This window comes from Miscanthus floridulus, chromosome 7 (assembly GCF_019320115.1).
Source record: "Miscanthus floridulus cultivar M001 chromosome 7, ASM1932011v1, whole genome shotgun sequence".
NCBI lineage: Eukaryota > Viridiplantae > Streptophyta > Magnoliopsida > Poales > Poaceae > Miscanthus > Miscanthus floridulus.
Genome location: NC_089586.1, coordinates 94,075,251 through 94,091,024, shown reverse-complemented (window position 1 = coordinate 94,091,024; position 15,774 = coordinate 94,075,251). Strand labels below are relative to the sequence as shown.

The 15,774-nt window shown below is 42.7% G+C and overlaps 1 pseudogene; it reads right to left on the bottom strand.

The window, feature by feature from the left end:
• Positions 1–1,512: 1,512 nt before the first annotated feature.
• On the bottom strand, positions 1,513–8,787 carry LOC136467340 (uncharacterized; annotated as a pseudogene).
• Positions 8,788–15,774: the final 6,987 nt, after the last annotated feature.

The window sequence follows — 15,774 nt, the reverse complement described above, 5'->3', positions numbered from 1 at the left end:
TTTAGGCGCTTTGCCAGGACGAATCATGGACGGTGAACCGTGGACAACTTCAAGTAAACAAGGTGCGATTGTAAAGCACTGATGGGTTGGATTAGATTGTCTAAATTGTCGGGTATGCTCTATTTCTGAATTCCTTAATCCAATTCAATGATCTGATTTGAGTCATCCAATTTGTTCTTGTTTTTTTTTTTCTTTAGGGGTTTGGTCATTTGGATTTAGTAATAGTGGAATAATGTGCCGCCCTGAAGACCTCGTATCTTATTGTGACCCAAAGACATTTGCTTACAAAGCACTGAAGCATTATTATCTTATTTGAGGTAATCATAATAGTTTTTTTTAATTTTTTAGTTCCTTCTTGTAGTATCCAACTTTGTATTTATCAATTTAATATATGTTGCAAGTAGTACCACTATATGCTTTATTTATTTTTTATAAATGAGAAATATGTCTAGCCTAAATAAAGGGCCTATAGTCTCATGTTCGCCCAAGGGTCCACAAAACTATATATAGATGACATTGGTCTCCACCTTGCGCTCTTCCGGTGGGACCTTGCATGTTTGTATCATCTTGCTCTTTCCATCTCTCTTCCTTCAATTTTTATTTTTCCAAAATGAGGTTTTGAAGAACCTCTTTGTATGGTCCTTCATCCCCTCCACCCCTCAATTTCTCCTTCGCCTCCTTCCTACCCATTGGTTTCTTCTTGGCACTTGGCATGGTTGAATCAAGAGTGCCACTTTGCCTCATATTAGGGTCATGGGAAGGTGTCAAGTTGCGTGACGTGTGGGGGCCTACATGTTAGCGAGTGGACAGGGGTGTTTTTTTTTCTGTTCATACGGAAGATGCGTATGCGTATACTAGCTTGACAGTGGGCCTAGGCATCCGGAAGACGTAGAAAATGGCAAAGATTAGGTAGAATAAGAATTATAATAGCACGTCTCAAAATAGACGAATTGCAGCGACAGATCTTGAAACTTCGAAAATATAATGGCATGGAAGGCTCCATGCCATGTTTTTTTTCTCCGTTGATCATCCGTCCGTATGACCTATGACCTATCAACAGTGGCCAAGGGTCCGATGTCTACCTGTTCATCCGTTGGTTAGGCCAAAGCGAGATCTAAACAACTTGCTCGAGGTGACCTATGTTTAACCGTCATGCCTTGTTTTTTTTTTCTCAGTTGATCATCCGTCCTATGACCTATAACCTATCAACATGGCCAAGGCTCCGAGGTCTACCTGTTAATAAGGTACTGTAAATCCTCAAATAGTTCCCCAAATTGATCAAGCTTGATAAACTTAAGTGTGCCAGATCGAGCCTGGTATTCCATGGGGTTTGACTTTCTCGCCCAAGTCCCAAGTAATAAGCGACACACCCTCGACATGGCAGCAACAAACCCTCAGCTGCAAAGAGAGATTCCCCAGTGTGTTGCATCTGTTTTTTCAAGTAATTAGCCAGCAACACAACAGGTAATTTCTTCAATTCCATCCATCATAAAGTATGAGCACTAAGGAGAATTTCAGGAATTGTCAAATCATTATTAGAGTTCACAAGCTCATACCATCTACCATAACATTATTACATAGCCTTTGTCAAAGTTCGACCCACACAGATAGATGACAAAGACATACAGAAATCTGTAGACCATAGCTGGAGAGTTCATCAGCTTTTATTATTACAGAAATCTGTGACCATAGCTGGAGAGTTCAGTTTTTATTATTATATTGATCTTATATAAATGAAATCCTACTCCTGAGATGCCACCTTGGAGAGCAGGAGTTTATAGCGGTTCAGAACAGATTTCAGGTCTTTCTCCTCCCCGCCATAGACTGCGTGCTTCGCACCAAATATGGTGGCCTCAACTTCCATCAGCATCTCCAACACAGCTTCTACACTGATACGTTTTCCATCAGGCCATTCTCACACTTCTCGCACCTGGAACGGTTTTGGTGCATGGACATATGGAAACAGGTTGAACAGGCTTCAAGAATGCTGGCATCCAGAATACCCTGTACAAGTGGTAGAAATCAGTAAGCTGGTCACCAACACAATGATAATATTGTTTAGCTGAAAATGGGTCCATTTTTAACGATGTCAGCAGGAGAGATCCCTATCAATTTCTCTTATAGAAATATATACAAACAGAAGTTACATGTACATAGGTGCAAGCCCAAAAGAAAATCCTAGATATTGAAACTAAATAAAAAGATTTAAACCAATTCTCCAGCAACAACTTAACAGATGGTTTAGCTCTTTGAAAATGGGTCCATAGAGAACCAAAAAGTTCAAATACGAAGAAAGAAATACTTGTGAAATTTATAATCCTATGTGTGTCACAGCAGAGGAAAGAACGGTATTTATGATTTTTTGCCAACATTTCAGCCTCATACTGAATGCTATTAATGAATGCATACATATCTGTTAGTGAACTATTTTTTCCCATTAGGGAAAGTTTAACTACATTGCTGAGGATGACTAGGAAGACGAAGGCAACAAAGGTGCTCAGCTAGAGGAGTGCTAGAGCTGGCATGGTTATGTCTTCCTTCCAATGGCATTTGTACATATTCTATAATAGTTTCCTGGTCGTTTGGTTTGGCAGAATTCGTGTTGTGCGGGTATGTCCCTCCAATGGTTGGCAGTAATAGGCAGGTTAAGTCTAACATCCGAGTCAGGTGCTATCTTCTTTTACTCTATACTGTGGCCTTGGTTTTCTACTGATCCTGGTCCATTCATGCATTTTTTTTTCTGTAAACGATTTCCATTCGTTAATGCAAATGGGGACTATCCCGCATCGAAAAAAAAGATTAAGCACGGTCAAGGACCTACACTTATTGCACCTGGAATTTATATCATATCATAATGGTGACCCTTATAATTGAGCAAGTTCACCGTAATTCTGCTGAATAAGCTAGTAACAGGAACCATCTTTCTAGAATGCACAAGTGAAAACACTGTAAATTATTTTAATATAGCAATCATTTTAACTAAAAAGAATACTCAGATCATAAACTTTCGTGCTATTGGTGTCAAACCAGCTTTACAGTTTCACAAATGCAAGCTATGCTGTGACCTTGACTTTGGAAACCAAAAACAACAGCAAATTTACTGAGTGCAATATTTTCATTTGTTTTCTCGATCCACCACTAATTCCTAAACTCCATTGATTATCTTCAAAATACGGAGGTTGCGTGCAAGACAAATTTGGAGAAAACACTGATGTAATTTTCTTATGCATACATACAGGCATAATTGAGACCTTTTTAAACCGATTTTCAATAAAAAAATAAAGAACACTTGTAAACAAAATATGAGAGTTTTACCTGAAGGCGATTGAGAACCCTACTATACTTCCCAAAAAGCAAAGGTTGCTTTGCCGAAAGAAGCACTTCAAATATTCTAGAAATGCACCAAACACCAAAGCTAATAAGGAGAGTAGGTAGCCACATACATCCATCTCCACAACCAAGGGTTGAGGTGCACAGGTTGAATATTTTACCATCAGGATCAACTACTGCATTCGGACAGAATACCCCGCTTGGATGTATATCTCCAAATATCACCATTTCAGCAGCCAAGCCTACTAGCTTCTCATCATACCCGCCTCTGTTATCAATCAGCCAATCAGCTTTCTTAATCTTCGATATATTCAGAATACAAGCCCGAAAAGAAGTCAAGAGTAGCCCTTTCAATTCATTGTAGGAGAAATAAACATTTGTCTTGGAAGCCTGTTGAGCTACTTGCAGTGATGGACATTTTTGAACCAAAACTTCCATTTTGTTCAGCTCCTCTAATGGGCTTCCCATGCCAATGGGAACTTCATATTGTACCTGATCATTTTCCATAGCAAAATATGATACTTTCTCATCCTTCAATAGACTAGGATCCTCCGTGAGGAATGAGTCCATGATGCGCTTTCTGAATGCCACAACAGCAGGCAATGTGCAATTTCCATGTTCAGGGCACATGTTATTACCTCCAGGTAGTACATCAAAATAGCACGGGCAGCTTTTGATCTCCTCGACATCCAGCCCAATAAGAAGGTCCAACCTTATGGCATTTCCTTTTTCTGTGAATTTACCATGCAGGTCAAACAAATTCCCCCAGAAATCATCAAGAATGTCAGCAAACTGGTGGTGTGAAGGAAAAACCACTCGAACTTTCTTCATGCTACTAGCATATTCATTACAAAATCTCACAGTGTCGTTTATCTCTTGACGTCTTATGGATATCAATTCGGCAACTTGTTGACTTAAGGCAGCAGAAACAGCATCCCTTACAACTTCTCCATTAGGAAAACCTTCAGCAGCAAGATCATTTATCATGCGAAGAATATTCTTGACTGAATGGAACTCAGAAGTTGAAGCTTGTCTATAAGGAAGAAGGAGATTCCTTGCATTACATTCATGCTCAGAGAGGAAAAGTGAATCATGGCATGAAACTGAATTAGTAGTGTCAACATGTAAGGCCTCAGATACAGGAGTTTCTTTACCAATAGATTGACCCAAATGATCCTTCGATGTCTTGGACAAGGGTGTCTCTCCGATGTCAAATGTTTCATCCTGCTGATCGAAGACCATGACTTGCTCTTGTAAAGTAGTTTCACATTCAGAATGCAGAACTGGGTCATGCCCAATTCCCACCATTTTGGTAGTATCCTCTAATTCTCCAAGTAAATGATCTGTTAAGGGGTTCCTTTTGTTGCCAACTTTGTAGTCATGACCATTTTCCAACAAGACCTGTGAGCATATTTTCTCATCTACTGAAGTTCTTGCAGGCCACAATAGATTGAATGCCAGATATATTGAAAAGTCAAAGCACAGCAGAACAAACAGCACAAGAAATATGTCAGGGAGTCTCATGAGCTCAGCAAACTTGCAGTCCCTCTTAGTTACCAGTGCCCCAATGATTGCAGCATTCATGGCAACTGATATAGCCATGGTAGTCAAGATAAGGATCCTCATAAACAGGAAACACTTTGAGGTGCCCATGAGAGACAGCAAGGATAGTGCACAAAGTGAGTTGTATGAGGGTGGCAACAGTGCTACAATGAGGGAATGAATGAAGAGAAGCAATATGTAGATCTCCTCAGAGCCTATGCGGTGCAGAAATCACAATGCTGGAATTGTTTTGTAAGTTCAGAACTATGAACCAGTGGGTGCTACCTCGGTGATAGGCCAAGATAAAGCTGGTCCTAAGTACTGCAGACAGGCTAGAATGGAGAAAGCCACACTGGTCAATATATCTGCAAAGTAGCAAATAAACACAGGTTATTTCATATAAATGTACTGGAATCAAACATGTTGCATCTCAAAACACAGTATGACTGTAGTGGTATTTAAAAATTCAACCCTGGAGAATAGCCTCCCAAGGCATTATGATTTAATAAGAAGCCTCAACCATAGGGCCAAGAAAAACCCCTGAACCGCGGCTTCACCCTATAGGGCTGCACCTTGGCCGACCACAACAGTCTGAGCTAGTGACCACTGCAAATACCCTTTTTTAGGAGGGCCCAAAACCCCAAACCAACTACAAGCGCCACAGGCCAGCACCCAGACACTGTTTCTTGGGTTACCAGCGAGGGGATTTTTTCTGTTGCCACGGCCGGTCTCTCCCTCAACTGGGGAGCTTATCGCTACACTGTCTACAAGAGTGTTGGTACTGTAGCAGTATTTACATAATCTCAGCCAGAAAGCCAGAGAAAATATAACCCTAATATGAATAGACTAGCCTCCGTGAATATTGTTGGCAAGTGAACATTCATTATGACATATATGCCACCCATGATGTTCTAGTAAGCATGTATACATCTAGTTCACTTGGTAGTTTGAGATCTGAATTTTCTGACACCCCAAACTGAAGAACAAGACATGTCTCCCCCTACCCCTCCCCCCCCACCCCCCATGCGTCGACCTCCATGGCCCCCCAACTCTTAAGGACACCATCCTCATCGGGAACAAGGGGTACTGGCGATATCTTGCCCCTAACAGGGGCACTGGCGATATCTTTGCCCCTAACCCTCACACCAACTTTGGCTACAACCTCCGAAATTCTCCATTAACACTGCAAACTGAAGAAGACATGTCTCCCCTACCACCACCACCACCCCCCCACCCACCCACCCACATGTGCCGACCGCCATGGCCCCCAACTCTTAAGGACACCATCCTCGCCGGCAACAAAGTGGGTACTGGCAACATCTTGCCCCTAACCCTCACACCAACTTTGGCACACACATGTGTCGACCGCCATGGCCCCCAGTTCTTAAGGACACCGTCCTCGCCGGCAACAAGCGCGTACCGGCGACATCTTGCCCCTAACCCTCACACCAACTTTGGCTACAACCTCCGAAATTTTCCCCTGATGAACTAGCCCCATGACAGATGTGCAAGAAATTTAGATCGCATCAGATCTAAGAACACAAGAAAAAAATTTGGTAGCTTTTTAGACAGACGCCATGAAAAACAGATCTTGTTTTCAATTGGAATCAATAGGGATTCAACCTGCTTTGTACAAATCAAATATGGGGAGAAGTTTACCTGAACCTGCTTTGTACAAATCAAATATGGGGAGAAGTTTACCTGCCAAATCCGAAATCTTCTTGGGGTCAGGCTAAAGGAGTGGAAGCTCCTCGATTCCGCCCCCCTTTTCTTCGATGGTATATGAGGTAGTATGCCACAGCGGTGGCCGGTGGGTATAAATGGGGAATTTTCCTTTGGAGTAAACCTTTCCCCGTATAAATCCATCGGCAACCACCATATTTTTTGCAGGAAAGCCCAAGAATATACGGAAATGTTATATAAGTAACATACACACTTATAAAACTTGAATATATAATCCCACATGAAAATGAGCTCGAAACATATTTTCCACGTACCTTACAGCTCTTAGCAAAATGATTGCAAATAAATCAAAATGGATGATACTGCACTTTCAATGACCTATCCAAAATTTTCCCTGACAAAGAGCTGGATATGAATACCATTTGATCAAAAACAAAATTTAGATGGTATGAATTCAAGAAATTTAGATGGCAAGGTGAGCCAAAACTGACACTTGGGGAAGCAGTAAAAGGGGACTTAAAGGAATGGAATTTATCCCAATATAATTGATGTTAGCAAAAAAGCGCATGGAGATTAGTAATCCATGTGCCAGAACTATGGCCTATGATATTGATATTTCATTTACTATTATTTTCTACTAGAAATACAAATACTATTTTATTTTCCATATGTAATTATCTTGTTTTTAGCTCCTGTTAGTGTTGATCTTTAGCCTACGTAAGCTTGCTTGGGACAAAAGGCTTTGTTGTTGCTGTTGTCGTCGTCGTCGTCTTGACTATGAATATCAGAGGAAAGTGAGTCGAATGCACACTCCATCTAATCTTTATATAGTCAGTTTTACACACAACCAAAAAAAACTATGTAACAAGTGGCACAGAACATTAGGATGCAAGTTTAGATTTGTTAACAAGGTTTTAGCTTTTGGATCTATATGTTTTCGAATTTAAATTACTAAATGATATATTTTTGGTGTGGCAGTTTTTTTTTCTTCTTTTAACAAGGATGTACAGCAGACACTTTCTAAATCTCGGCTACATGATATTAGAACCAAAAGAAGAATGTTCGATACATGGAAGAAAAAGGAAAAAAAATGGCACAGACCATCCAAGAAGTCAAATCCAAAAAGGCTTTATCGATCCATCTAACACCTGTATTTGTTGTCAGCTTGCCAAATTCAAACGGGTCAAAAAGAAAATAAATAAAAGAACAACCCCACAAAAATGAAGAGCTAGTTTTTCTCTAGTATCATTTGGTAGCTAAGAAAGTACTATATGTACGAGGTGTTTAGCAGGCAGAGTGTTAAACAAAACTCCATATTTACAGATCATGGTATTGCACATTACAACAGTATACTGCCCTTTCACAAGATAGCATCCACCATGCAACATTGAACCTTTCATTTGTCAGCATGCCTATTTTGCAAGATTATATATAGTATTCCTATCTTCCATCCATTCCAAAATAAATGATAGAATAACAGACCTTCTGTGTGTAATGTCCTTTGGAGTTAATTGTAAATGTTAAAGAGCCACGCATACAGCCAATGAATATTGTTTCATATAATGAAAAGGGAAACATCAATTACTAGCAAGTAGTGCTTATGTCAGTTAGCTATAGTGTTTGAGAGAGGGAGGACTAAAAAGAGTCACCTCTGAAGAAACTCATGAGGGTAACTCATATTTATGCAGAGAAAAACAAACATTACCGTGGCTATATGTGGTTAAGAAATATACTCTAAACTTACGGATCACTATGCAAAGGTGAATTTCTTTCAGAAAAGATTGTGTAACATATATAGGAACAGATGTCAAAGAACCAGATTGTTTATCTAGTCAGTACATCCCTTCGCAGAAAAAAGAGAAAACTGGTGCTGTAGCACCAAAAGATCATGAGATCTAGAAAATACCACCGAAGAACTCGGTTACCTGAAATACCACATAAAGATTTGAAGTTAACTCAATGTAGTACTCTGCTACGTTTTGGCAGAAGCGACTTGGAAAAAAAAATACACACAGACCGCAACGCGAGGTCGCCCGACGCAGGGGACGCGGGCCGCTGGCGTGGTGGCGCGCGGTCTCGCAGCTGCGCTTGCATTGTGGCGGCGCGATGGAGGAGAACGAGGCGCGGCTGCTGAGCAGCCAGGATGGACGCGGACATCGACGACCCAGAAGGCTAGAAGTCTCATGCCCTCGTAGAGGATTTGGACGATTTGGGGTGTGTTTGGCAACGAGGCGGGGAAGAGTCGTACCAATTAGTGGTGGGTGTTGATCGACAGAATTAAGTTGGGAAATTGACTTTTACTTTCAATTCCTTTTTTTTTTTGTTCGTGAAGAAAAATATAAAGGAGTATTGAAGAGGGAATTTATATCCCCGTTACAGGTTTTGAGGAAGAAATTAAAAAATAAATTATGATAAACAGTGCGGATCTATTTTTCTTTAATTAAGAACATAACTCACACCTAATTCCCACCCTACCTCTAGGGAATTAATTAGTAGGAGTTGGCCCTCTAAACTTCTCTTCCCCTTTCTACTGGAACTCCCATCCTCGTAAAACAAACCAGAGATTTATAAACTTCTATTTCTAAACTCCAATTCCCTAATTCCCATCACCCCTGACCAAACGAGCCGTTGGGGTAACTGAACTCCTCACTAGAGCGGGGAGCGGCGTTGTCGCGCCTGCCTTTGGATGGGCCACTGTAGGATTCGGTTTGTGCAGCAGATAAAATTGCCTTTTTCTGTGTATATATGAAGCGACCCAGTTATATATTATACTAATCATGATTATCATAGAGTAAATAAAAGGTAAATAAGAAACAACAGATACGAGATTGAATTTGTTGGGTGTTATCTAAACACTGTCACCAGGAAATCAAAACTAACTCTTAAAGATGTAGATGATAAATTAGAGAGCCTGGAGAGGGAAAGGAACAAGACACCAGAGCAGATCTGCAGAAGAGATGGTAACATGTACATATGTTTTGTGCAGACTCATGTAAGAAAAATGCGTCTTTTGTTAATATTTAATTTTTTAGAACCTATATTTGTGAAATTGCTTGGCTTGTAGAAAACATGGTGCCTAAGTGCAATCGTGCATAACTAGAAAGGCGCGTGGCTTTGCCGCGCAGTGCCTGTATTCTGTCGTAGTATTATAGTTGATACAGACTTTTTTTCGTCCATACAGTAATAATAATTGTACGTAGGTAGATACACACTTTTTTTAAGCAAAGTAGATAAGACAAATCTGTGGCTTCATTATTTTCGCATAGATGTCATGGTTTGCAGCCTGTTGTTACGAAGGTACTATTTAAGTAAGATATTATTTTGGGTAATGAAATAGAACTATCACATTTTTTTGGCTATATTTATTGTACATAAAGAAGGACTAAAACTATTTATTAAGGAGGGAGGAGCATAAGTAGCCAGAAGCTTAATGTAATTGTGAAATGAGGAGAATTCGACCTCGAATCATGCAGCCTGTTCGCTTGCTCGTATCTGGCTTATAAGCCATGGCTTATCAGCCAACGAACAGTATTTTTCTCTCACACCAAACCAACCAATAGTACTTTCAGCCATGGCTTATAAACCAAACCAGCCCAAACGAATAGGCCGATGAAATTTGGAAAACCATTGACGTGATGGTATTTTTTTAATGTAGTGGTAATATTAAATAGGGACAATTGGCCACAGGACATGCCAAATGAGCACCGACGGCTGGTGGACACCGCAAATGCGCCAATTTGCTGCTGGCCACTGTGTTTCCACTTTGAGTTGCCAGAAGACACCGCGCCCCGGTTTGAGTCAAGAGAGGAGAGAGAAATATTCATTTTGGACATGTGGTGCCCTCGAGCCAAAACGGCAACCTGGTCTGGTTCGACCACATTTAACCGGCCCGACCCGGCAGTTAGGGTATCGACGCCCTCCCGCCTTTCCTCTCTTCCCCATCCCCTTCTCCAAGTCGGCGGCGGTGGCGATTTGGTTGACGGCGGCGGTGGCGCAGGCTTGGCGGGCGTGGGATTGTCAAGCGGGCCGGTGGGGGCAAGTAGAGGCCTGAAGATGGCGACGGGCTCCGGCGCTTCCTCCTCGACAGGTTCGCGCGGACCGAGTCGACAGCCGCCGACGGGTGGGCAGCCGTTGTGCCCTTTCTACCGGACGGCCACCATTGTGGAACGGACCTCCAGAACCACAAACAACCCAGATAAACAGTTCTACACTTGCAAGAATCGGGGCTGGGTGAGTTTTTTGTACTTCATGTTGTTCATTTTCGTCAACGCCAACTCCAGATCTAGGGTTCATCCGAAATCTCTGCTTGAACAGGGCAACAGCAAGTGCGCTTTCTTCATGTGGAAGCCGGTGAGTGATGGCGTCGATGCTGCATCATTGACGGCCGGAGTCCAGGCATTGGAGAAGTCTCTGTTGGCCCTGGGCAATTCTATTGAAGCTCAGAGTGTCCATGTCAGTAGAATAGCTGGGCAGCAGAGAGTGGATAGGTGGTTGAATGTGGCCAGTGTGTTTGTAGGAGTTGTGTGCTTTGTTGTCTTGTGCAGTTGTCTTGTGCATCTTAATGCAGAAGCAAGATTAACTTTGTAATGGCTTGAGAAATGAATGGAAGACAGTTATCTTGCAATCCCAAGTTTAATACAAGGAAACTGAGCCTCAGATGGCCATAATACAATACCAAGTGTCATAATACAATACCAGTCCAAGTGGAGCCTCATATGGCCACAATACAATACCAGTTTACACATTACATAGTTCATTTGCCAGAATTCAATACCAGGTGTCATACATAACCCAGACCAAGTTTATATGGCCATAGCATCCTTAAACTGACAGAGAAGTTCACAAAATCACATAAATCCATCATAAAGAGGAAGCCATGTTGCTTGCACACTCCTAGACTTCCATCAACCTCTTCTTGCTCCTAGTGCTAGCGTTGGGACTTGCTGATGATGTACTTTGGCTCCTTGTCACTGCTCCTTGGCTGGCCTGCTTCCTTGTCACCGGGGAGTTTGAAACCCTACACAGTTATACACATGTTAACATGTAGTCCCTAAACTAACATAAAAACTGAAGGTAACAGATGGATCACATACTGTTTAGCAGGTGTGGGCTCTGCAGGTGTGGGCTCTGCAGCTGTAGGAGTTGCCTTCTTTTTCTTGTTGGGTTGTTTCCCCTTGGTGGAGGCCTTCCTCTTCTTAGTACAAGGATCTTCTAGGTTTTCTGTAACCCTAATCACTTTTGGCTTGGAAGTCCTCTTCCTCTTCTTGGATGGATCTTCTGTGGTTTCTATGATCTCCACCACTTTTGGCTTGTAAGTCCTCCTCCTCTTTGGTGGTGCAGGTGGTGGGGCATCAGGATCATGGACAGTTTCATTGCAGGTTTTCTATAGGTGACCAAATCCACCACACCTTTTACACCTTCTCTTGCCTCTACTGCTTGTCCCACCTTCTTCAGAGCCAACTATCCTTCTCTTTCTTGGCCTACCTGCTGCTCTATAGCATAAAGGAGGAAGTAGCTTGAAGCCAAGGTCCACCTTCTCCCATTCTTCCTTGTCTGGCATTGGAGGCACAGCAGATGCATATGCTACTATGAACTTCTGCACAGAGTAGTAAGGGTGCACAAAATCCTCCAATAGGACCCTTCTTGTGCTAATGAAAGCTATGGCATGCACACAGGGGAGTCCAGTGAGCTGCCATCCTCTGCATGTGCACTCATGGTTGTCCAGATCAACAATGAATCTCCAAGGAACTAGGTCTTTATTCACTCCTCCTACTTCTCCAACCATTGGGCCACTCCTATGTATACTATAGTTAAGGGATCTGCTTTTCTCATGCAGAACCTTCATGACATGAGGCAAAATCTTGAAGCCTGACAACTTTGAGGCCAGGTTTCTCCTAGTGCAGAACCTCTCCATGATCAACTGCCTTATCTTATCCATGAGGTCTAGAACAGGTAAGGACTTGTGTTCCCTGATCCAACTATTGAATGTCTCAGCAATATTGTTGGTGACATAGTCACATTTGCTTGTTGTGTTGAATTTGGCCCTTGCCCATAGCTGCTTGTGGTTCTCCAGCAGCCAGTTAGTTGCCTTTGGGCATGCTTTGTGCATCTCATTCCAATGCCTCTCATGTGTTATCATTCTGTAGCACCTTGATGTAGGCCACAAGTTCTTCTCAAACACTTCTCCTCTAAACCTCTTCTGGAAATTCTTAACAAGATGCCTCATGCATGCTCTGTGTTCTACACCATTGCTGAAGATTTTGGTAACTGCCTTATCAATTCCTTTGCCTGTCATTAGGAAACAAGAAAAGAACCAGAAAACACTGTCAGTCATTAGGAAACAAGAAAAGAACAAGGTCTGCTGAAATATGTTGAAATAAGAAAACTAACCTGCATCTGTTGAAATAACCAGACCATGTTGAAGGGTCGAGATGGCGGACTAGAGGGGGGGTGAATAGTCTTTTCTAAAATTAATCGCGTCGGCTAACCGATATAAATGCGGAATAAAAACAATTGGTCTAGCCAAGACTATACCCCTCTATATATGTTCACTAGCACCTTGCAAAGATACTAATTATGCAACTAAGGTGCCGGGCTAGCTAGAGCTCTCCTAAACAATTCTAGGAGCAAGGTCACACAAACCTATGCCACTAGTACTTTAAGCAACAAGAGAGCTCCTACACATGCTAGTAAGCAAAAGCACAAAGCTAACGATGCTCACTAACAATGCTCAATAACAAGGCGACCAATGCCAAATTAGAGAGCGCAATTACTTAGCTACACAAACTAAGTAATGTGACTAACAAGGTTACACAAACCAAATTAGCCATGCAAGGGAGCTACTTCTATGCTACACAAGCATGAAGGTAACTAGCAAGCTACACAAGCTAACTAATTACAAAAGCAACAACACAAGCTTAATGTATATGAAAGTAAATGCAAACTTGTGTAACGGGGATGCAAACCAACGGGAAGAACAAGGTTGACACGATGATTTTTCTCCCGAGGTTCACGTGTTTGCCAACACGCTAGTCCTCGTTGTGTCGACCGCTCACTTGGTGGTTCGGTGGCTAATTAGCATCACCCGCTAAGCCCGCACGTCGGGTGCCGCAAGAACCTACCCCTTGAGTGAGGGTAGCTCAATGACACGCTTTACTAGAGTTGCTCTTCGTGGCTCCCGCGGGGTGAGCACAAGTACCCCTCACAAGCTCTTCTCCGGAGCCCCGCACAAGCTTCTTGCGGGCTTCGACGGAGACCACCACCAAGCCGTCTAGGAGGTGGCAACCTCCAAGAGTAATAAGCACCACTGGCTTGCAACTCGATCACCTAGTGCCACTCGATGCAACCTCATGATGCAATCGCACTAGAATCACTCACTCACACAATCGAATGATCACTATCAAGTATATGTGTGATGGAGGGCTCCCAAGCACTCACAAGCATGGACACTAAGTCCCTTGAGGTGCTCAACACCAGCCATGGCCGAGGGCCACTTCTATTTATAGCCCCAAGGACTAAACTAGCCGTTACCCCTTCACTAGGCAATGGTCGGGTCGACCGGACGCTCCGGTCATGTTGACCGGCCCGCAGACGACTACGTGTCCCAATTCCAATGGTCACTTGACCTGACCGGACGCAGTAGCTTCAACTGACCGGACGCTGGACCCTCAGCGTTCGGTCGTTTCCAGTAAGGTACCGACCTCGACCGGACGCGTCCGGTCACACTTGATCGGACACAGCCAGCGTCCGGTCACACTCTAGCTTCTGCGTCACCGTACATCAGCCTGACCGGACGCAGCCTGCCAGCGTCCGGTGCATTCAGATCCAGTGTCCGGTCAGTTGACCGATGCCAGCATCTTCGCGATCAACTCGTTTTTACTTCTAACTTCTTCACCCTTGCTCCAATGTGCTAACCACCAAGAATTTGCATCCGGCGCAATAGAAAATAGGCATTCCATTTTCCCAAAAGCGCCGAATCCATCTCACCCCTGCAAACACCACCTCCTTTGTAAATGTGCCAACACCACCATGTGTACACCACCATGTGTATGTGTGTTAGCTTTTCACAATCATTTCCCAAAGGATGTTAGCCACTCAACTTGCCATGCCACTCGATCCTAGCGACAATGCAAAGTTAGATCACTCGAGTGGCACTAGATGACCGATATGCAAACAAGTTTGCTCCTCTTGATAGTACGGCCATCTATCCTAAACCCAGTCATAAACTTCTCTATACACCTATGACCGGTGAATACACCTATGACCGGTGAAATGAAATGCCCTAGGTTATACCTTTGCCTTGCGCATTCCATTCCATCTCCTCCAATGTCGATGCAACACATGCACCAACACGATCAACAATGATATGATCCACTTCATATCATCACATGATCATATTGGTTCATCGATCTTGACTCTACTTGCTCTTCACCATTGCCATCGTCCATTGGCGCCAAGTCTTGCTCAAGCTTCACCGCCACGCGGTCCATCACTCCAAAGCCTTCGACTTGCCCTTCACGCTTGCAACCGGTCCATCAAGCCAAGTCTTATCTTGATCTTCTCCACCTTGATCACATGACTCAATGTCATGTCTCATGTGCATTTAAGCTCCTTCATCATCACATGTGTGAGCTTTGCAACATCTCCAAGCCATTTTCACCTTCATGGCATATGTTGCTCATACACATGTACCTGTGGACTAATCACCTATGTATCTCACATAAACACAATTAGTCCACCTAGGTTGTCACTCAATTACCAAAACCAACAAGGACCTTTCAATCTCCCCCTTTTTGGTAATTGATGACAACTCTACAAAGATATAGAAATTAAGCTCTTTTGGATTCATGTTGCTTGCCCAAGCAATTTTACCATGTGAAAATGATTTTGGACAAGTACCACAAACCCGAAATGGTAGTATTAGCTCCCCCTACATATGTGCTAGTGTATTTAATTTGAAGCTTGCACATATGCATAGATTGAAATTGTGGGAGAGTAAATACTACAAAATGATGCTAAGGTGTATAGAATAAACCTTTGAAGCATGTACCAATCGTAGTTGCACCTTTAAGTTCATCCTTAGCACCATGGTTAGCTAGATATCACTTGGGAATAAAAGCACTAGATACCTCATGAGATCAACATTAAAATCAAGGTACTAGCATTACTTAAAGAATATACCAAGTGTCTAGCTATCATCCTATGCATGCTAGTTATCAA